Source organism: Hylobates moloch, unplaced genomic scaffold (assembly GCF_009828535.3).
Source record: "Hylobates moloch isolate HMO894 unplaced genomic scaffold, HMol_V3 SCAFFOLD_43, whole genome shotgun sequence".
NCBI lineage: Eukaryota > Metazoa > Chordata > Mammalia > Primates > Hylobatidae > Hylobates > Hylobates moloch.
In genome coordinates, this window is record NW_026652318.1 from 987,811 (window position 1) to 1,012,401 (window position 24,591).

At 41.4% G+C, this 24,591-nt stretch overlaps 1 protein-coding gene and 1 pseudogene across 3 annotated transcripts in view; both read right to left on the reverse strand.

Annotated features, from left to right (window-relative positions):
- LOC116463592 (voltage-gated potassium channel subunit beta-1) overlaps window positions 1-24,591 on the reverse strand; it is a 494,818-nt gene that overhangs the window by 131,909 nt on the left and 338,318 nt on the right. The window lies entirely within an intron of this gene.
- Window positions 16,233-16,886, reverse strand: LOC116463594 (large ribosomal subunit protein uL22-like; annotated as a pseudogene).

Genomic DNA, 24,591 nt, shown 5'->3' on the forward strand with positions numbered 1-24,591 from the left:
GTTTGAGGGCTCTGGGCCCTGCAGTAATAATCAGGAAGACTGGATAGCAGAAGGTGGGAAGGCATAGAAGGCATGTTTTGGGGTGGCTTCATCTTGCCTAGGCTGAGCCTAAGATGGGACCGTGACTTCTCAGGGTTTGGACAAATGGAAAAAAGGCTCTTGTCCAAGACTGATTGCATGACTCAGCAGGAGCCCCTCACTGGGCCTGCTTTTTACAGATAGAGGGAGCTTCTAACCTCAACAGCGTTCATATTTCTTTTGCCATTTTTTAAAGTTAAGTCTCAGAGGAGTTTATCACCATCTAGCAATGCTAACTTGCCATTCATTACCAGGTGCTGAGTCTTCTAGGCTTGTCTAAATAACTGAGCTCTCTTGAGCTTTGCTCCTGAATCTTAAGTATATCTCTTTTATGGCTGATACCTTCCTTTCTTTTTATTTTCCCAAAACAGATACATGCAGTATCAAAGCCATCAAATTGTTTTGTATGAAGTAATTTCTGGCCACTCTCCCTCCGCTCCTTCCTACTCCCAAAAAAAGATTTTAAGTAAAACTGGAGAAAGAGAAGTGTAGTAGTGGGAAGCTGGAATCAGCAGCAAGGACCTCTGGCTTTAGGGCTGGACTTCACCTGTCACTTGCACCGGGACGTACCAGGATGCACTGGGATGCTGGGATAGCTGCTTAACTTCCCCAAGCCCCACTGTCTTCATGTATAAAATGTGCATACATTTAATGCTTACCTAACCTATTTATCTCACAAAAAGTAGTTGTGAGATAAAGCATGTGAAAAGGTTTGCAGAGCTTCAGATTCTTAACCTACGCTAGTTATTACCATGATAATAACTGTTGGGATTAATAGTTTCAGAAGCTGCTGCGTAAGCTGAAACAAGTGGGGGACAGACAATCCATCATTTGTATGCTGTCAAGGGGAACAATAGCCTTCAGTTCCATGGACTGATGGACAGACTTTGTAGTAAAATCAAGTTATTCCCACCGTTAAGAACTTGGTTGAAGTATTCTTTGTAGCGAGTTATGCAGTAAAGAAAAAGAGAACAGACTAAGAAATATTTTTAATAGAAGTGGAGACAAATGTTTTGTGAAAAAGAAAATTATTAAGCAGTCATTGTGCTTTGAGACCTTCACTCAAATTCAGGCCAAAAAAAGGTACTAGGAAGTAATTTCACTTTAAACTTTTCTTTAAACTCCAATATACACGTTTTCACAGGGGAAATCTCTTGCTACATCAACTATGCATTGTATTTAGGAAGAGCCATTATAATATAAAGCAAAGAATCCTAAATCTGGAAGTGAGGTAGGTGAATTTTGGTCCCATCTAACTGGAGGCCATGCACCTTGGTTAATCCAGGTCAGGCTCTAATCACACCTGTTGTTTGGTACACAATTGTGCATGGGACCACCTCCCTTTTTTTTTTTTTTTTTTTTTTTTTTTTTTTTTTGACCGAGTCTTTCTCTGTCACCCAGGCTGGAGTGCAATGGTGCGATCTCAGCTCACTGCAACCTCCACCTCCAGGGTTCAAACGATTCTCCTGCCTCAGCCTCCTGAGTAGCTGGGATTACAGGCATGCACCACTACGCCCGGCTAATATTTTTGTATTTTTAGTAGAGACAGGGTTTCACCGTGTTGCTCAGACTGGTCTTGAACTCCTGACCTCATGATCCGCCTGCCTCAGCCTCCCAAAGTGCTGGAATTACAGGTGTGAGCCACCACGCCCAGCCCCCCTTTTTGTTTTAAAAAGTCTCCCATTTTGGATAATAAATTATATGATCACCCTCATCAAGTCTAATTAATAGTTATGTGTCATTAAGCCTTATACCAGAAGAAAAATAGAACTCTCTTCTGCAGGAAAGAAGAGAAAAATAAGTCAGAAGTAATTGTCTGGGCTCACCCCTTCCCCCTACCTGCCCACTATCGTTAAAGCTCTCCAGAGGGTAAAGAAAGAATAGAAATAACCAGAGAAGTTTGTGGAAATCTCAGAATGAGTGCTTATTCCTCAGGTCCTTGGATGCCCAGAATAATTCCAAGCCCTGGATGGAAGCTCCCCATTAGCATGACTTGACCAGAAGGGCAACATGGCATGGTGACCAGGCTTCACTCTGGCAGCCTGGAAGTTTCCTACACTTTCTCCCACTTCCTCACACCATTTTGGGAAAAAGAAAAGAGAGGTTCCTAATAGAGGGTTTCACCTTTTAAATCAGAAGAGATGGAATTAGCTTTGAATGAAATATTTTAAGAGGTTTCTCACCTGCCATCAGCGAGAAATAGATTTTTTCCCCATATCTAAGTAGTAGAGGTAAATGTTATCCCATCTGTACTTATATCTTCAGAGCTTGGCATAGGGTCAGGGGCAGATAAATCCTCAACAAACGTTTGTTGAATGAAGCTTCAAATCATAAAATGGACAATAAAACTCTAGACTATTTTAGTACAATTCTACCGAAATATTAAAACATTTCCTGAAATAGTATTCATAGTTATAGTTACCATAATAGGTGGAGGAAAAAACCAACAAAGGAATTTAGAGAATAATCTTTGTTGACTACTGAGCCTTCAACAGTGATTAGTTTCCTTGTGGTATAATTACAAGCTGGTCTCATATATTATAAGGATTTAGCCTTCCTTCATGGCATTTTACATAAGCCACTGCCAGAGGTAAGCTAATATGTTACATAGGTATACATGTGCCATATTGGTTTGCTGCACCCATCAACTCATCATTTACATTAGGTACTTCTCTTAATGCTATCCCTCCCCCAGCTCCCCAGCCCCCGACAGGCCCCAAGTGTGTAATGTTCCCTGCCCTGTAACACTTTTCCTTTTCTTTTCTCTTTTTTGTTTTTTTAAAAAAAGTCAAACCACAATTTGCTTCTCCAAACACTACTAACTAGTGTAAAAAAAAAAAAAAAAAAGTTGGAAATCTTTGGAGAGAATTTGACCTTTTCTCTTAATGCTGCCTTGCCAAGCAATCATTCTTTTACAAATGTATAGAAGAACATATTCTAGAATGATCTTTAATTTGGCTCATTTTGGAGAAAGTACTTTGGAAAGTTGCCTGCAGGCCTTTGTTGCTGTTCTGAAAGAGAAAAGGCAGATTTCATTGGGTGGCTGTATTCTTGGTGTAGCGAACCATTAACTGGAGGGAAATTGAGTTCTAATTGTTAGATATAGAGAATGGAAATCTAGACTCAGACCCTCATTTTGTCTTTTCCATGGACTAAATGAATGAACTTGGATATCGAGGGGCCAGAACAGCCACATTTCAACACCAAGATGCATCTATTAGCTGAGGCATTCTTAACTTGAATTTCACTGCCTCTCCATAAAAACAGAAAGGAAAAAAACCTATGATTCATGAAGTACACTTTCAATGTCAAGGACTGGTTCAATCATAGAGGATCAGACGCAGAATTGCTGGTGAAATCCAGCTTGCAGCTGGTTCATCTGGTACTTGCACAGTTTGCACATACACGTATGCATAAAGGGCCCAATATATGTGGAGAGAAGAAGAGTTAGCAATGAAGACACTTGTTTCTGTTTACATTCTATTTCAGTTTGAGGCTTTCTGTTTATTTACCAAAAATCCATAGTTTGATTAAAGATGTTTATAGAGAAGTGGTGACTAGCTCTGAGATCCCCCATGTCAAGATACCTGAGGATTGGGCCACCTGCAAACAAGAATTATATAAACCCCCCAAGAAGGAGATTTTCTCATTAGGAAACCTAAAAATTCAATAAGTTCTCTTCTGTGCAGTCAGTCATGGATGATTTATTGAGTAGCCCTTGGGCATCACTGTGTCAGGTTCTAAGGGTATAGAGGCAGGGAGGACAAGTAAATAAGCATCATTCTGTGACATGGTGAGTACATAAGAGAGCTAAGTAGCGGGTAGGATGGGAGCAGAGAAGTGAGTGAGAAACTCTGCTTGATGGTATTTGAAAGAGCCTTCCCAGGAAGAAAGGATTTGCGCTAAGACCTGAGTAGAGAGAAGGTGTTCACTAGGTGAAAAAGTGGGGACAGCGTCAGAAATAAATTTGAATAGACAGCCATATCTAAACAAGAAAGTACACTGTATATACATTGCGGGGACCACTGTACAGATGAACCAGTGGGTCAGAGTAGAGCTGGGGATCCTGAAACAAAGCTAGAAAAATCTATTAGAACTAGAGTGATAAGGGCTTGAATGTCCTGTTTAATTTGAAATGTAATCTGTAGGTGATGGAAAGCTTACAGAGAATTTAAGCAAGGATAAAGTGTCATCCAATTTGCATTTCAGAAAGATACTGACAGCAGAGTGGAGGACGGATTGGAGGAGGCTGTGATTGGAGGCGATTTCAGTCATCTAAAGAAAAAAGTATCAGAGTCTAAACTAGAGCAGCTGCCTTCGATTGACAAGGGCTCTCTCTCTCTAAGGAACCTGAGGCACAGTGGCGGTTATCTTTGCAGGCTGCAGGGTTTCACAGGCTCTAAACACATTGCCTGTGCACTTAGCAAATTAAGGAATACCACTCCTGGAAATATCCTCAGGAAATTTAGACATTTTAAAGCATTAACATCAAACTTTTGTAATCTTTTCTTCTGCTTTCTGTATCACTGACAGATATCTTACTTTCCCCCCTAGGAAGTGTTGAAAACAAATGAAAAGCTCACATTTGGAAATTACATGGAAAACTAATTGTGGATTCATCTCAACTCTCAGGTGTTTAGAACTGCGGCCACCACAAAGAGGACCCCCTTATGTGGAAGGCGTGCGAGGGTGTGGTATGGCCTCAGTGGGGTGTGCAGAATAACCAACAATGCTGGTAACTGAACTAGATGGTGGTGGTTAAGAGCCCAAAGGAAGAGTTATGGTGGAGAAGGTGGTGCAGTAATTTTATACTGCTTCTGAAGTGGATGACTGCAGGCTGTTTTACAATTGAATGATTTCTATTTTTCTGCTTTTAATGATGGAAATTCTAGTGATAAAACCTGCCCACCTCTTAAGTTTTACTTTGTGGTCTACCCTTTCAAGGCAGATTCAGCTCATCAGGAATGGCTTCCAGCAGCATTAGAAGGGTGTGTTCAGTACCCTGTTCAGTATGAGTTTCCATCTCTAAGCAATTTGGTCATCTCTTTCGGGCAGCTCTGATCTCATAGGCTGTGTTGTCAAGACTCAGGCTGGCCACACAGATCTTCCTCTGAATAACTTTGCCATGTCCTGCCAATGCCAGCTGCTTGCATTGTAATTTAGTTTCCTCAGTTCACATTTAGGAAGACTAAAGACTCTCTAAAGAGAACACCCTGTCTTAGGCATTCCTAGCACATATTTGGTGAGAAAGCTATTGTATGGGCTCGCTGCAAACCCACAAATGGCCCAGACTTGACGTCACACATACCCCAGCCTTTCCCCAACACCTCTTTACGACACTACCATCTGCATCCTGGAATGAAAAACTGTTTTTATTTTTTCTAGAAAGGACGTTTTCCAGAATTTTTGTGGGTGGCCTTTCCATACAGCACACCTAACATGACTGAAACACCAGATAGACCACGGGCTCCTTGGGAACAAGCAGCCCCTGGGAGATTCTTGTATTTATTAGGATGAGGGGAAAATGAAGGCTGCTGGTGTATCTTTTATATCCAATAAAATAATCATGAGTGTAAGCTAAATAAAAAATCAATGCCCAAATGTTGCCCCAAACACCTGCTAAGGCAATGTGAATGGAAGAGGGAGGCATTAAAGAGAGAGAGCTTGGTGGGTAGGAGACTGACGGGAGAAAAAAAAGCAATGAGAGAACACATCTGGGTGGCCAATCATGGCAGAACACAAATGGGTGGCCAGTGCGGCTGCTCAGTCCTGAAACAGATTGGCCTGTTCCTCAGTGCTAGGGGACAGCCGTCTCCAAAATGGGATGGATATGCCTCAGGAGACAACCCACTATAGTGTGGGAAGAAAATATTTGGAGCACTCATGTTTGCATCTCTAATCCCTTCTTTTAAAAATTTCTACTTTCTGTTATTTTTTTTAAATTAGTATATATATATATATATATATATATATATAAACTTTAAGTTCTGGGATACATGTGCTGAACATGTAGGTTTGTTACACAGGTATACATGTGCCATCGTGGTTTGCTGCACCTATCAACAAATGGTGCAGCATTTGTTGCCACTGCACCATTGTTTTAAGTCCCTCATGCATCAGGTATTTGTCCTAATGCTCTCCCTCCCCTTTTCCCACCAACCCCTGACAGGCCCCAGTGTGTGTTATTCCCCTCCTTGTGTCCATGTGTTCTCATTGTTTAACTCTCACTTATGAGTGAGAACATGTGGTGTTTGATTCTCTGTTTCTGTGTGGGTTTGCTGAGGATAATGGTTTCCAGCCTCATCCATGTCCCTGCAAAGGACATGAACTTTATAGTGACTATAATATGAGCATAGTGGTACATGTATATTTTTTAAAATAAATATTTGTTCATTGGAGGTGCCTGCTTTTCCTGATTAAGGTACACAATGAAAGCAATTTGAAAATATCTACTATAGTACAAACCATCCGTACACTAAAGCTCTTATTTCCAAAGAGCTTACATTCTAATTAGGGAGCTGAATAAATATATTTATGTAAACAATCAATTATTAGTTGTTTTTCCCCAGATATACACACACAATGAGTGTGGTAATGGTTCTCAATGATCATGACAGATGTGGCAAAAAGAATGAGTAGAATGGATATAAGGAACAAAGAAGCTCCATTTACCCTGTAAAAGGAGGGGTCCCTGGGGGCTGAGGTTGTAATTCTTGTGTGGGCAGGGTTCTTAATACACCAAAGTAAAGTAATTTTTAATGTCTCTAGGAAAAGAAAAGGGAAGGAAACATATGCATCGTCACATAGACTGTGAGCCAAGCTGTTATAGTTTCCCAGGAGGCAGGGAGCACTGTTACATAGCATAGGAGAAAGGCATTGAAAACTTCAATAATTCCATTTCTTCAGAAAGACAGCTTAATTTCCCACATGAGCCATTCCTGAGGTCTTTCTTCCAGTTAGTATAAACTAAATGTGCAGACGGTTCAGACATCTGCAAAATAAAGAGATTCAAATCTGCATGGTAGGTATCCAGGTACTCACAGTAATGCTCTTTCTACAGAGAACTTGGGCCAAGTTCTTTACATATATTACCCCATTTACTCCCGATAATCAACACATGTAAGTTGCTGTCTCCCTCATTTTTTAGAGGAGAACACTGAATCATAGAGAAGTTCAGTGGCTGATTCAAAGTCTCTTAGCTAGTGAGTTTTAAAGTGGGGATTTTACATAACTCTGCCTTACTCATGATGTCATGAAGTTCTCAAATACTTTACAGAAGGAGGCCTCACACTGATTACCCTGTGCAGTTTCTGGTAGCCAAGTGTGTTCTCTTGCTTCAAGGAACAGTGGCAATTACTACTCCTCAGTCCAATATTTTTACATGTACACATCAATTGTAAATACCAGAGCAGGAGCCAGCAACAAGTCCAAATGTTTTATGATTCTTACCATATGTGTTTGATTGTGTCATTACATCGCCTGTCCTAATTAAGAAGAAACGCATCTGAACTGAAGTAACTGGTTATGTGAATGCCAGAGCCACTAGAACAAAATCCTCATGAAGCTCAGGTTTCCCAGCCCCAGCATGGCTTGTACAACTTCTTCTTGAGTGATTCCATGACTGTGGTCCACCCCCAGTTTTAGAATAATTAATTGTCATTGGAAATGTCAAAAAATGAATATTGCTGCCAAATATATACTCAGGCAGATAAAGCTAACTCAGAAAATTTGAGGCAATAGGAGCAACAGGCTTTATTAAATAGTGTATTTGTCAGAAAGATTTAAGCCCTCTACAATGTTCTTTGGGTCCGGTAATTGGTGGAAGAGGATGGAGTCACTGGAGGCAGAGAGGAATAAGTTGAATTATTGAATGATTTATCTGGTTGACTGACAATGGTGTGTCGCGTTTGAGCTCTTTGGTAAGTGAGGCCACATATAAGCAGAACTTGGTAAGAAATGCCTCGTACTGACTGAAAAGATACATTTTAAGTATAGGAGGATGAAAGTGGCTGCCCTGTTGGATGTTAATATTTTAACATTTTAACTTTACAGTTTTTAAATTAAAAATGGAAACAAAACATTGTTTCTATTTTTTTTTCAGAACTTGTATAGTCTATATGTTAAAACAGATTTATCTGAGCTAGCCCTACCTACCTTCAAATAGCAAGGTTAGTGCTAGCTACGCATAAAAAAATCATTCGGGGCCAGTCAACCCATTAGGATGATCAAAGGTGACTTCAGAGAAGAAAAACAAACAAGTTCTGTCCAAACAGGAGTGTTCTTAAGCCTTTCAGAGTCAGCTGAAACAAGGTTTACACAGCCAGATGGCCTTACAAGAAGCTTCTGGGGTCACTGTATTGTTTAACGTTCTTATTACCCGTCACCAGTACATTGTTTCGACTTCTAAACTTCTTTGAAGTAATAATTTAGTTTGGTCTATCTTTCAGAAGCACCAATCTTGGGCAGGACTGAGTAGGTATTTTCTACATATGGTAGCAAGGTATGAAATAGGAAGGAAGGTGGCTGCTTTTCCTGTGCACTGGAGGAATCCGTCTCTTCACAGTCATAAGTCTGTCCCTTTATGGCTGGTCTCTTAGATGTTCTCCACATACCATTTTCAGAAAACATATTTAAATCCAAAGAGAGCGAGCTTCCCAGAATGAAGCATTCTGCTTTGGAAATGTTCACTATAAATCCAGAATCCATTGTTCCCTTAGGAGGAAAAAATAAATAAATAAAACAAAATTTGCAGCACTAGCTTCCTTTTGAAAACAGTACGTTGGAACCAATGGCCTTCACAAATAACAATGTCTGCTTTTCAGACTGCACGTTACAACACAGCTGAAAATTTATTGATTAAGTACACAAAAAGAAGAACAAGCCATTTGTTTCGATCAGTGAAAATTGTACTATGTATGGTAAGTACTTGTCTGGAAAAATGATCACAACACTCTTGGGATTAAAGAGCACAGGTCTATTAGTTCAATATTTTGACCAAAGAAACTAAAGAAAATTAATTTAGGGAAGTTCTACTTCGTGTCTGAAGGTTATATGAAATAGAATGCATAATACTAAGAAAAGCCTGCATTTTAGAAGTTCACAAATCATCATCTCTGGTTATTTAAGAATATTTCCACGTTTGCAATGAGCTGCTTTCAATAACACTAGATGATTGACACATTAATCATTACATTCATTTATATCCTGGACCATTTCCAAGTTTGCATTGAACACTGGAGCAAGAACTCCTGCTACTTTCTTTCTCGGAGTTGAAGAGAGAAGAATAAAGCTGGTAAACAAAAATATGCAAAGACTGGAAATTAATTGGCAGTTACAAGGATAAGTGCAGCAACTGTGCTTGGGGACATGTGCTGAGGGTAACATGAAGGCTGAACAGCTTAACCTCATCTATATGGGACAAAAGTGTTGAACTTCTCTATGTGATTTGGCCTCAAACATTCTTTTTTTTTTTTCTTTTATCCCCACAGAGCTTGTCTTCACTATGTTCAATTGTGATAGGGAGTTGACAAACGGTTGCGGTGGCAGCTGCCTCCCTTGCACAAGTCAGCTGAGGAAGAGGTCCCCGTTCACCTCTCCTCTGCCCAGAGTCAACACTGTGTGATAGCTTTCAGGCTGAAACACCTCCAAGGCTTTTCATTTCTATCTTAGCCCAACTTCCCCCGCCCCTTCTGGTCCCTACCTTTGAAAATAGACTTCACTCTTGTGGGCCCATTTTTAGAACATGGCAGAATCAACACTTGATTTATTCCAGCTCCCTCAGTACTGCTGAGCTCCATTCTAGGATATTCTAGGGGAGATGGTGAAGCTAATACAAATGAAGTTTGTATTTCCAGGTTTCTCTTCTCCAGCATAAGCCAAATCCTGTCTCTGTAAGACAACTGTGCATTTGTATAGCACTGTCTCATTTGAACCCACTATATTCATTATTCTCATTTAAAGTGGGCAGGGTACATATTGTTCTCATTTAATGGTGTCTAATTAACACTCCAATAGTTAACTGACTTTGTAGAGAAGAAATGGAAGGACAGAGCCAGGTCCCCAACACAGGTCATCTAATTCCTGCACTTGTGGTCTCTCCCTAACCCATGGTGTTTCTCTCAGCTGGCAAAGGAAACTTATTAAAGATATATAAAAAAGGCTTTTATCTTTAGCATCTTCTTCCTGGTGCTGCTGTGGTAACCATTTTCAGCTTGGCAATTTAAGACAGGTTCCAATTTGTACAGATGAATAGATTAATCACGTATTCCTTAACTAGATTCAGCTATTTTATTTTGAACATCCTGTCTTCAACCCTCTCTAGAAAGAGGGAATGGAGGAAGAAGTAAGACCTTGCCACTTAATCTGTCATATATTGGCTGATATTATTTAATTTATAAGCATTTATTAACACAGAGTATGTGTTCACTGATGTGCCATGCAAGAATAGTAGCATAGGAAGCAGGACTCTCACGTCGAAAAAGGCTGTTCTATAGGTTGTCAGACAGAAATCCTGACTTGATATAATCATTATAAGAAGCAGCACAGGAAGGAATAAAAAGCTGAGGTGTGCATATCGTTGCTAGGGGTTGGATTAGTAAGAGAAGGGTACACAGAAGAAGTGAGACCTGGCAGTCAGGTGGCATTTCAGCAGCAACTGGGGGAGAAGGAGGGCATCCTGAAGAGAGGGTGTGGCTACAGAAGGTGCAGAAGTGATATGAGTGGGATGTGTTTGCTCTGAAGAATAGACATACGTAAGGGGTAAAAACTCCAAGGAGATCATCAAGTAATGCCTCCTTACAAATAAGTTCAGCTGTGTTCATCTGAGTAAGTGCCATCTCCTTTAAGGCAGTTTCCTTGGGAGACAAGTTCCCACCATCCTGCCTGGCGCAAGTCTGTTCTGGAGCCCCTCTTAGAGGGGGTGATCCTCCAACTCCAATGTGATCTGCTGCTTCCCAAACCTCTGACAGAAGCACAGGAAAACTCCAGGCCTAAATGGCTTTGGTAGTAAATTCTAACAAATACTGGAGAGAAAAATAACAGCCATCCCACACAAACTCCCAGAAAATAGAAAAACAGGGAAAACTTCCACTTTATCTTATGAGGTCAACATAACCTTGCTATTAATACTAGATAAAGAAACTACGAGAAAGCAAAGTTACTGACCAATCTCACTAATGAGCATAGATGCCAAAATTCAAAGCAAAATGTTAGCAAATTAAGTTCAGCAAAATATGAAAAGGATATTTCATGACCCAGTTGGATTTACATCAGGAACATAAGGATGGTTTAAAGTTAGATAATATAAGGGGAAAAAAAGCCCTTCGATCATTCCAATAGTTGCCACAAAATTATTTGCTTATATTAACATTCATACATCACAAAAAACATCTTAGTAAATTAGGAATAGAAGGGATTTTCCCTAATCTGATAAGGATATTTCAAAAATTCTACACCATATATTATACTTGATAGTGAAATGTTAAAAGCTTTCTCTTTGAGATCGGGAACAAGAAAAAGAAGGCTATTATTATCATTATATTCAATGTTGTATTGACTGAACCAGTACAGTAAGGCTAGGAGTAGAAAGCATAAGCATCAGAAATTAGTAAGTAAGTGATAAACTTGAGCCCAGAAATAGGACAGAGTTTTTCTGAAACGAGAGACCACTGAGTCAGTTTAGCTTGAAATCTACCTTTTACAATAAGACACAAATTCTAGCCAGATTTTAAAAAATGTTTTGGGAGGAACAATTTATTCATTCCTTCATCAAATACTTGTTGAGTGCCTGTCAGATGCTGCTCTAACCCCTGAGGATACAGCAGTGAACAAGGGAAAGGTGTTTTTCCTACTAGGTAGCGAGACTGACAATAAACAAGTAATCAGAAACATACACAATAGAATTTCAAATGATGTTACAGCGACTGGTGGCAGGGGCGGGAGCGGCAGTAGGAAAATGGCTGGAGAGAAGGAGAGACCTCAGACGGTGGATGGGAAGTCTTCTCTGAGGTGTCTGTGAGTAGGGCCCGAATGAGAAATCATGCTTTATACCAAGAACACTTCAGTTCTTTTCTCCAAGCTAATTGATGTATTTTTTACGAGAGTGGTGGGCGCAACCCTTAATAACAAAACACCTATTTTTGTTTCTGGAGATCAAAACATTTCTTCTTTTAATGATCCATAAGTTTCTGGGCATTTGCAAACTATAGAGGCTGAAATACTAGTTAATAATGATGATCTCTGTGGAGCTCTTGTTCTCCCATGTGCCATCACTCTGCCCCTCCTCTGTGCCATCTAAGTCACATGACTTTTTGAAACGTAAATACAGTTGGGATTGCTCTACTTTCAGGGAGATGTGAAGTAAAAATGTTTGCCTGGTCAATGTCTCAAGCAGGTCTGGAACCCTGTTCTGTTAGAATCATCTTTCTACTTTGTTTTATTTTCCCCATAGGTGACAGGCTATGCTTGAAATCTTTGTCCTCTGGCCCACAATTCTCCCTCCCACATTTTGTAAAGGTATTAAACCCAGGGAGAAGCAATTTCAAAGACAGCTCCTCAGTGGAGATAAATAAATGAAGCACTTTCCTCAAATTAGGGAAGTTCTTTTAGCTCTCTTAAAGCAGCAAAATTTGTTGCCAAAGAGTCACTCTTTTCTGAGTTCTGCTAAATTTTCTAAAATAACAAAATGAAAGGACCATAAAACAAAAGGAAAAATTTTAACAATGGGCCAGTGGGGCAAATGAAAATACTGATTAAGTACCCTTATACCATGTTAGGAATTTATCATGTTTTAGTTAATCTCGGATGTAGATATAATTATCCTTTTTTTATAGATGATAAAATAAGGTTCAGAGGGTTAAAGTTAAGTAACTTGCCCAAGGCCAATCCAGTAGAAAATGACAGGGCTGAAATTTCAACCTGGGTATTCAAATTCCAGAAACTTTCTTGCCACTCTACCACATTACATTGTTGACCTTCAGGGACTGCTGTCCCAGAATGGCTATTCCCATTATCTGTATATCTTAAATACCCCTCCCCTGGAGCATATCCCTGTCCTGCTCCCTGCCAGATAAGTATCAGAAACTGAATCACACATCTAAACTGGAGGTCTGACTTAATGATGCTCCCCAGGTTTAGACATTTACAGACTGCTCTTGTTCTGGGAACACTCGCAACTGGGAAGAGTGGGGAAAGTGTATTCAATCACTGTAGAAAGAATCCACAAAGAAACGCCAGGCGCGGTGGCTCACGCTTGTAATCCCAGCACTTTGGGAAGCCCAGGCGAGTGGATCACGAGGTCAAGAGATAGAGATCATCCTGGCTAACACAGTGAAACCCCGTCTCTACTAAAAATACAAAAAAAAATTAGCCGGGTGTGGTGGCGGGCGCCTGTAGTCCCAGCTACTCAGGAGGCTGAGGCAGAAGAATGGCGTGAACCTGGGAGGCGGAGCTTGCAGTGAGCTGAGATCGCACCACTGCACTCCAGCCTGGGCAACAGAGCGAGATTCCATCTCAAGAAAAAAGAAAGAAAAAAAGAAAGAATCCTCAAAGAAAAGTGGAGTTTCTTAGCTGCCAAGGAAAAGAGTTCAAACACTCTCCCTCCTTTTTTTAAGACTCTAAACTAATCAAATATACCTTTGATATAAAACCTTTCATTTTATGGACATGTTGATCTGAAAAAGTCATGAGTATGCTACCATAAAAAAAAGTAGGGTTTTTTTTCTAAGTCAAGGAATGCTTAGACTACTAAAAATTAGCCTCTTCTCTACACAACTGGCACCCCAGCATTCCTGCCTCTCCATTCCTGTGTACCTGCAAATTCTTCCTCTGGTCTATCCCTCAGATCTGGGGTGGGTGGGAGGCACACTGCTAGTAACAATCTCTACCAGAGGCTTCTGATCTCAGCTAGAGCTGCTTTCATAGGTTTGAAGAAAGCCCTTTCATTTCCAGACAGAAAAAGTATGCAAGTGTCCAGTCCCCCTTTGTGTTATTATTGTTGTCTTTGCCTAAACTCCATTTGGCAACATGGTATGTAGTTTGTCCAAAAAGGATATGTCTGTGTAAGCAGGGATCGACACCCATTTTTCATAAGTATTTTCAGCTTTGCAAGACATATGGTCTTTGTCACAACTATTCAACTTTGCCATTACAGCAAGAAAGCCATAGACAATATGTAAATTAATGGGTGTGGCCATATTCCAATAAAGCTTTATTTACAAAAACAAGTGGTGGGCTGTATTTGGACAAGTGGCTATAGTTTGCCAACCACTAGTATAGAATAACCATTTCCCCAAGTGCATAAGTAAGTGGTTCTCACTACATGGTACTAAGATCAACAGCATCAGCATTATCTGAGAAAACTGCTTGAAATGCAAATTATCAAACCTTGGCATGTATCTAAATCACCTGGCAGGCTTGTGAAACACAGAATGCTGGGCATCAATCCCAGTATTTCTGATTCAGTAGGTCTGGTAGGAGGTCTGACAATTTGCCTTTCTCGCGGGTTCCCAGATGATACGGATGCTGCAGCCTGGACCACACTTGGAGAATCACTGCCATAAACAGATCTCTTCCTGTACATGGGATCTGGGGTGGCAGGCATATGGTCATAAGAATGCAGTAGTGGCAGGAGCTGGTTTAGGAGGAGCAGTTGGGAGATTCAGACTTGCTTGTTCCTCTAATTGACTTCTTGCTGGGGTGAGAGTAGGACAGCCAAGGAGGCAAAAGGAGCCAAGGTCATGGCAAGGCAAGGAGCTTCCGGAGCTGTTGTCACCAGGAAGCTCTTGAGAGAGAGAAACTTCCAGAGAATTGGACTGTCCCTTTCACTGCAGCTGCAACTGGCATTGGTTGGCTGCATTTCTGTCCAGGCACAGGAGAGGACAGGGGAATTCTCTGAGCCAGGTGAGGAGGACACAGGGAAAATTTACAAAGACCTCGCTTGTCATGAGAGGCTACAGCATCACTGGACCCCACTACTTTGCTATGATGTCAGATCATATACCTTCAGAATTGACTTACTAGACATGTGGCTGTGGAACTGGAGGCTTCAATGAAACATCTGGTGGGAGGGAACTTACCAAAACACCTCCACCATCACAGCCCAGTCTCTCTCACCTGCCAACACTTCCAACTTCCTAAGACTAGGAGAGCCGAGATTCTTTAATCATTAAATGCCCCTGATGTGAAAGGACAAACTTGTCAAAGCTGGAGGTTGGTGTGCAAAGAGCTTGGACACTAAGCCCTCAACTGTTGTGGGCTTCTCAAGAGATTTGCTGTGTAGCTGGTGAACAGATGCTGCAGAGAGTTTGAACTGTGAGTGGAGCTGCCCACAGGATGTGAGGCATGTGAAGCATGCTCTTGCATTTTCTGTTGTGAAGAATGTGAGCATAATTATTTCCATGGCCGCTTGCTCAAATAGCATTTGAAAATTTACCTCGACTTCCTCTACTTTGGCCTTAGCAAGAAAGAGACCATTATGCAACTCACACTTGTATCACAGTGATGCAGTCTTGGTTGGGCCCACACCAGAACTTCCCAAGAAGACAGACTGAAGAGAATCAGCTCAAGGTCACAGAGTGCTGGGAAACATGGTGTTAGAATATTACTAGGATGTCTAAGGACCAGACGGGGAGAAGAAACACTGTCCTTGCTATACTGCTCTTTGCTGTGCGAGGCTCTTTGCTCTTTGAAAGGGCTCTCACAGTCCCAGCTCAGAGCCTTCATCATCCTTCCAGGAACTCTGAACCTAATTTCAACCCTGGTTCCTGTTTACAGACCTCACTCCAATCCTATTTCAGGAGCAAATTTTTTATAGGATTAGCTCCAGATACAAGGTTCTACTTCCTTTGATTTTTACCGGGTCTGCAGGGTTCTGGCACTGGTTACCGTATCATATGTATTTCAGTTAACAGTTGCCAGGTGATCCCTGATGCCTCCCCTGGTCTTCATGAACAAATTGACCAGACTTCTTCCAAGCATAGATGACAGAGTGACACCTTGACCATAAGACATTTACGTCTTTTCTACAGAAATGAAACCCAGCATAAATAGCATCGATATGTTTTTTAAGTTAACAGATGGAACCTGAACTTAGAGAAGAATTTTTAAAAGTACAATAACAAATATGCGGTGAATTTTCTTTTTTTTTCCTATTAATTACATTTATTTTAATGCTGAATTTACTCCCGTGCCATAAGTTTTTGTTTCTTCAGTTTCTTCTGGGATATCTTTTTCTTCTGGGCAACCTCCTCTTCTGGTTTAGGAACAATCTGTTCGTTTTCAGTAAGGATCATCTCAATGTGACAGGGAGAGCTCATGTATGGGTTAATCCGACTATGAGCTCTGTAGGTCCGGCGGCGCATCTTAGGTGCTTTGTTCACTTGGATATGCTCAATGACCAGAGAATCTACATCTAAACCCTTAAGTTCAGCATTACTTTCTGCATTTTTAAGCATGTGCAGCAAAAATTCAGCACTCTTTTTGGGCTACCGACCTTGTGTCCAGCCCCACTGCTTGGCCTGCGCACACCTGCCAACTCCACCATTGTAACGTCGGAATGGTACGCACTGTTTCTGTAAAGTGACACCTTTAAGATACTTCGTGGCTTTTTGTATATGCATACCATTGATGGCCTGAGCAGTTTCACGAGTGTTCTTAAAGTGAACACGAAGATTGGAACCTCTTGATTTGCATGATTTCGTGGAGTTCTCCGGGTCAAGTGAATAGCGAACCATTTTCACAGATTACCTCAGGCTGCTTAGGGAAAGAGCGGTGAATTTTCTTTACCATTTAATTTAGTCTTAACTTTATTCTTCTAAGAAAAATCTCTAACTCTTCTCTTCTGTAATGGTTTGGATTAAAAAAAAAAATAAGTCCATATCCTGCACACATCTCCAAGAGTGCCCGCTCATTCACACCATTTTCGGCATTCAGAGTTGCTTGGTCTAAAACACTGATTCACCCTAATGGCTTCGAGATTGCCCCTGCTTGTTAAGTATGTTTATATTGTTAACAGTGAAAAATCTACATTTTTCTTCTTACATTGGTGAATCCAGATCTCTCTAGTAATTGTCCTTTCCATTTTAATCTTTGAATGTATTAAAAATGAGAATTAATCTTGAAAATCAATCACTGTAACTGAACAATAAGGAAATGGCTAAAGACATTACACTACAGCTATATAATGGAATATATGCAGCCACCAAAAATGTTTTAAAATTATACTAAATAATGGGAAATGCCACTGGATTAAAAGATAGGACTGTACATTTTTATCTGAGAACATGAAACCCCATTAAATCCCCTGCATCACTCTCTATTTGCTCTTGATCTCTATTCTATCCCTAGACCAATTCTAACCTTTAGGCTTGTCTCTCTGTCCAGCTCTGTACTCATTCCCTAAGGTTCGATCACAACATTCAGCTCCCTGGCTTGGCCTCGGGCAACCCCTACAGCACAAAGGTGGTCATTCTTTGTTTTTTCTGGCCCGGGGCTGCTTCAGCAGTCACCCAGCTCCACACTCTTTTGACTCCTGGGACCTCATCCCTGTGTCGATCACCCTGGCCACATCTGCCCTGACCCAGCCAACCTTCTAGAATGCATAGTACTTTTCAATTTGAAGAGGAAAATTTTGTAAGTCTACAGAGATTGTAGAGTAGCATACAGGCAAAAAAAAAAAAAAAAAAATGACTGCTGAAGCAGCAACAGAGAGAGAGAGAGAAAGAAAGAAAGGAAGAAAAAGAAAAAAAAGAAAGAAAGAAAGAAAGAAAGAAAGAAAGAAAGAAAGAAAGAAAGAAAGAAAGAAAAAGAAAAAGAAAGAATCAAGCTCAGATCCTCCAGGATCAGCAAAGGATAAGGAGCTGACATGAAAGGGAAGCTGGGCCTTGCAGCCCTGGCTTTGGTTCTCAAAGATTCATCTTTCCTTTGGGACCTCTCCCATTTGCTCCAAGACTGTTGGTGGTCAACATTATCTGGTAAGGGAACCTTTGAGCATCTGGCCCCAGTTTGGTAAAGAAATTGGTAGATTTCCTCAGAGATGAGGTGAGGTGACTTTAAACAATGCCCTGTGTCTAATAAGTAAATTCGACCTAATTTTACACTTATATTGATAATCATGTTACAGGTAGTTAGATAGGCATGAGCAGGGCAGGAAAGGGCTCTTTCCCCACCCACTAGGAATGTCGGGTGATGGTTTGGCAATTATCACATTGCCTCTCTAAAAGTGATAAATTGGCAGCCAGTACCAGGAAGAGGTCATTTCCTGATGGTCCACACCTGTTGCACTGAAGTGTTAATTGAATGCAGATGCCAGAGACTGTCATGTGCATTAAGAGACATAATGGCAGAGAATGACCTTCCAAGGGCACATCACTGGAAAAGGGAAGAAAGCCCCAGATGGGCATTTGTGCAACTTCCTAAACACACTGCGTGTGCTCACCTGTCAACGGCAAGGAGGGCACTGCGCATGAAGGCATCCCACCCTAAAGGAAGAATCATGGGAAAGGGGCCAGCATATAAAGTCCTAGGATCACGGTTAAACACCACACTTGTTCTTCAAGTTGCTCACTTGGGTCTCTTCCAAGAGTACCTTTTCTTTTCTGTTCTAAAGCCTTTTAAAATAAACCTCCACTCCTACTCTGAAGTTTGCCTCGGTCTCTTTTTCTGCCTTATGCCCCTCTGTCAAATTCTTTCTTCTGAGGAGGCAAGAATTGAGGTTGCTAGAGACCTGTATGGATTCACTGCTGGTAACTTGGATACCTTCCACCAGTAACAATCATGATTGAATTATTTGAAATACCCATTGCTTAGAAGCTTGAAAGCAGTAAGAAGAGCCACACAATTTCTTTGACCTAAAGAGGTGATTAAATCTTTCATGATTTATAATTAGAAAAACTACATTAAAAAAATTGAAATCCAATCTGCAGAATACAACAAATACACAAAATAGAAAGTGCTTATTTTAATTTATAGATATACTTAATGAGCTAATCACAGGGAAATCATTGCTTATGAGAAAGAATAAACTTCTGAAAGAGTCTAACATTCAGAAAAATGTCAAGAATGTATTTTGCTGTGTTCATTTATAAAGTTATCACCTAAATTAAACTTCCTTTTCTGGTTTTACTTAAAATATTCTACAAAAGTTTCTCTTAGTATAATTTATTTTGCCTTTGTGTCTTCTAAATTAGGTAACTCTGCCATATCTGACATTTTATTTAATTTTGAAATAATGTTTTAAATATGCTTTTTTGAAAAGTGTATTAAAATAATTATTTTTATTGTAGGCAATATCTATATCTTTAACGTGGATGCTTTTCTTTTTCTTCCATCCAACCAGCTCCTCCTTTTGTCTAAAGTAGAACACAGACTAGTTTCTTCTCTGATAAGCTTCTTTCTAAGCTAATAGACTTAAAGATCTAGAAGGCACTAAACAGCCAGGCATTTTAGAAACAAGGAGTGGGGGCCATGGAGACTGTGAGTGATGTGGCTTACTGGAGCAGACAAGATTCCCAAGGTAGCACTTTTATCATCATCCTCATCTCTGAGCTTCCTCAGGGCACATGTTTCTCAAACATGGGTGCCTCCCTCAAAGCCCCAGATTTAGAAAGCCCTAAAGGTACTCTGACTGGCACTTTGGCATTGGCAGGAAAAGCCAAAGTCTTAAAGAAATAAACGACATTAAGGCAAAATCTACTTGCACAAATCTTACTGAGATTAAATTCATGAGGAGGTTGGTTAGGAGAAAAGTCCAATCCAAACAATTTTATTCTTTCTTGTTTTCTTTTCCTTCCCATGGGGCCAGCTGTTGGAAAGGTATTGAAGTAGAAAAAATAATATTCATTGCCTTTACCCTCCTTCCTATGCTTTTTCACCTTCCAGGTGCCCCTACCCCTTCAGCTGCCCTCCTTCTCCTGCCAGCAGAACAAAACCTCTCTGAGGAATCCATTCCAAGGGAGTTTTCACAGAATGGAAGTTTTCTGAGGAGGACCCAACTTCATCTAAAAGAAGAAATAGTACAAGTTCTGATGCGGTTCCTGTGCCAGTGTGAATATATGAAACAAGAAGCCTATCCCAGCACATCTTTAACTGTATTCCCTGGCACTTAATGACTCTGCCTACCACATGAACCATCCCTGCCTCTAGAAAGGTCCTTATTTCCCTTCCTTTCTTTCTACTCATATCTCATGTTCTCATTTCTTCCTAATTTGGTCTCCTTGGAAATAGACTTTTTTCCTTTTGCACTCTATTTTCCTTTGGTGCATTTCTCCAAGAGCAAGTTGTTTCTAGAACAACCTTTGGTCTGAGACCCAGGACTTTTTGAGAGCTAAAGGAGGCAAGAGAGTGATCAAGAAAGGGAAAATCAGGCTTTTTAGCAAATCATTCTTTACTATTGGGCTGCTAGGCTGCAGAGTAGAAGGACATTCAGGCAAAGAGTTCACTCAGAGGTATTTTCTGAAAGTTGAATATACTCTCCTTAGTCACTTCATAACATCTTGTAAAAAGACAACGGTGAAGCAAATGCTGTATCAGCTTTAGCCACTCCGGGTTTCACCATTTTCCAACAAGCTGCCATTCAGTTGTCCATTATCCATTTTTAGCAAAAGGTCAGTGCACTTATTTAATTGCAGAATAAAAAGTGTCTAATTTTATACAACCCTTTAATCTGACTCTTCAAGTAGGATAGAGACAAGCCTCCAACATTTAATGTTTCCTGAATCAAATCTACTCTGGGGCTCATCCACCCTGAAAACAACCACCCAAGTACTAAACACCCTTCAAATGACATCTTGTCTAGCTGTCAGAACAGAAAAACTCAAAGCAGCCCTGATGGTGACAGACTGTAGCATCCCTGCCAGCGTCTGGAAACCTGGATGCCGTCAAGTGGCAGAGCTGTGAGGCTCAAAACCAGCTCAGGGGCGAAAAACGCTGTTGGAAACCACCCATCTCTGCCGATGCCTATCAAGCTGGCAAAAGAATCAAGCTGAGAATAATTTTTTTCTTTTTGGCTAGCATATTGAAATCTGTAAACCTCTTCCTGCAGAACAGAAGCTGTTGAAGTTAATTTTTTTCTGACTTGAGCCAGAGCACATGGGAAGAGCTTGAAACCTAACTTTGCCAACTATCAGGGTGGGGTGAGGAGAATTTATCTTCACAGTGATGTTATTAGAAAGAAACAAAATGGCCTGTAGGGTGACCAACTGTCCCAGTTTGCTCAGAACTGAGGAATTCCTAGGATGCCAGACTTTCAGTGCAAAACTGGGATAATTCTGGGCAAATCAGGATGGGTATTTATCCTAAGAGTGGATTGAAGTGGCCTAAATTACAGTGCTAAGGAGTTTAGGCCTCATACAAAAGGGTTTCCAGGCAAGCAAAATTGTAAGGGACCATCTTCACCCAGGATGAAAACACTTGAAGCAGATTATCCATTCATTTATATAAAAATTCTAGTGGCAGGAAATGTTGAATTGTTAAAAGTAGAAATAGAAATTCCAGCTGCCAAGTTGGCCTTCAGGCCAAAGGTGAATTGACCCTTGGGAATGTACCTACTCCTTGCTCCCAACTATATAGCTGCTCTCTCTGAGAACTCTGCCACGCCCCCACCCCCAATCTAATCTCTTCACACTGCCTATTTTGCAAGAGCAGCTCTCAAAAAAGACTTGACAAGGGCTTTTCCCATCTGATGGCCAGTAAGCATCATACCAGAAGTTAATAGTTAATAACCTGCTTACAGAACCAACAAAGTTCAGATGTAGAAAGCACCCAAAAGCTCATCTAGCCTGGGTTTGTCAAAGCCTGGCATCAGGCTGACTGTGTACAAATCACCAGAGGATGGTTATCAGTCAGTCTAAGCTAGGTTAGGCTGTGCTAACAAGCTCCACACCTCAGCGACATATAACAAGCCCTCAGGCTTCTTTTTCATTGCAGGTAGGCAGGGTGCTCTGCTTATGGTGGTCACTTGGAGATCCCAAAGTGGCTGATTGCAATGCCAGAGAGAAAAACAACTTGGGACAGTTTCAGTTTGGCAATTCCATGCTCCAGTCAGGAAGAGACACTGGCCCCTTCTACTTCCCACTCAATGGCCAGAACTGTTCCTATGGCCCCACCTCACCACAAGGGGGCCACAAAATGCAACTCTATTTGGTTCCCAGAAGCTAGTGGGACAAAAAATAGTCGGTAAATGGTGCCAACCAGTATCACAAGAAGACTAGAAAATGCAGGTTCTGGGGGTGGAGCCAAGATGGCCGAATAGGAACAGCTCCGGTCTCCAGCTCCCAGCCCCAGCAACACAGAAGATGGGTGATTTCTGCATTTCTGCTTGAGGTACCGGTTTCATCTCACTAGGGAATGCCTAACAGTGGGTGCAGGACAGTCGGTGAAGCGCACTGTGCGTGAGCCGAAGCAGGGCGAGGCATTGCCTCACTCGGGAAGCGCAAGGGGTCAGGGAGTTCCCTTTCCTAGTCAAAGAAAGGGGAAACAGACGGCACCTGGAATATCGGGTCAGTCCCATCCTAATACTGCGCCTTTCCAACGGGCCTGGAAAACGGCACACTAGGAGATTGTGTCCCGCACCTGGCTCGGAGGGTCCTCTGCCCACGGAGTCTCGCTGATTGCTAGCACAGCAGTCTGAGATCAAGCTGCAAGGTGGCAGCGAGGCTGGGGGAGGGGCGCCCGCCATTGCCCAGGCTTGCTTAGGTAAACAAAGCAGCCAGGAAGCTCGAACTGGGTAGAGCCCACCACAGCTCAAGGAGGCCTGCCTGCCTCTGTAGGCTCCACCTCTGGGGGCAGGGCACAGACAGACAAAAACTCAGCAAGAACCTCCACAGACTTAAATGTCCCTGTCTGACTGACAGCTTTGAAGAGAGTAGTGGTTCTCCCAGCACGCAGCTGGAGATCTGAGAACGGACAGACTGCCTCCTAAAGTGGGTCCCTCACCCCTGAGCAACCTAACTGGGAGGCACTCCCCCAGTAGGGACAGACTGACACCTCATTCAACCGGGTACTCCTCTGAGACAAAACTTTCAGAGGAACTATCAGACAGCTGAATTTGTGGTCTCACGAAAATCCACTGTTCTGCAGCCACCGCTGCTGACACCCAGCCAAACAGGGTCTGGAGTGGACCTCTAGTAAACTCCAACAGACCTGCAGCTGAGGGTCCTGTCTGGTAGAAGGAAAACTAACAAACAGAAAGGACATCCACACCAAAAACCCATCTGTACATCACCATCATCAAAGACAAAAAGTAGATAAAACCACAAAGATGGGGAAAAAACAGAGCAAAAAAACTGGAAACTCTAAAAAACAGAGCACCTCTCCTCCTCCAAAGGAACGCAGTTCCTCACCAGCAACAGAACAAAGCTGGATGGAGGATGACTTTGATGAGTTGAGAGAAGAAGGCTTCAGACGATCAAACTACTCTGAGCTATGAGAGGAAATTCAAAACAATAGCAAAGAAGTTAAAAACTTTGAAAAAAAATTAGAAGAATGGATAACTAGAATAACCAATGGAGAGAAGGGCTTAAAGGAGCTGATGGAGCTGAAAGCCAAGTTTCGAGAACTACGCGAAGATTGCAGAAGCCTCAGTAGCAGATGCGATCAACTGGAAGAAAGGGTATCGCTGATGGAAGATGAAATGAATGAAATGAAGAGAGAAGGGAAGTTTAGAGAAAAAAGAATAAAAAGAAATGAGCAAAGCCTCCAAGAAATTTGGGACTATGTGAAAAGACCAAACCTACGTCTGATTGGTGTACCTGAAAATGATGGGGAGAATGGAACCAAGTTGGAAAACACTCTGCAAGATATTATCCAGGAGAACTTCCCCAATCTAGCAAGGCAGGCCAACATTCAGATTCAGGAAATACAGAGAACGCCACAAAGATACTCCTCGAGAAGGGCAACTCCAAGACACATAATTGTCAGATTCACCAAAGTTGAAATGAAGGAAAAAATGTTAAGGGCAGCCAGAGAGAAAGGTTGGGTTACCCACAATGGGAAGCCCATCAGACTAACAGCTGATCTCTCAGCAGAAACTCTACAAGCCAGAAGAGAGTGGGGGCCGATATTCAACATTCTTAAAGAAAAGAATTTTCAACCCAGAATTTCCTATCCCGCCAAACTAAGCTTCATTAGTGAAGGAGAAATAAAATACTTTACAGACAAGCAAACGCTGAGTGATTTTGTCACCACCAGGCCTGCCCTAAAAGAGCTCCTGAAGGAAGCACTAAACATGGAAAGGAACAACCGGTACCAGCCACTGCAAAAACATGCCAAATTGTAAAGACCATCGAGGCTAGGAAGAAACTATAGCAACTAACGAGCAAAATAACCAACTAACATCATAATGACAGGATCAGATTCACACATAACAATATTAACGTTAAATGTAAATGGGCTAAATGCTCCAATCAAAAGACACAGACTGGCAAACTGGATAAGGAGTCAGGACCCATCAGTGTGCTGTATTCAGGAAACCCATCTCACGTGCAGAGACACACATAGACTCAAAATAAAGGGATGGAG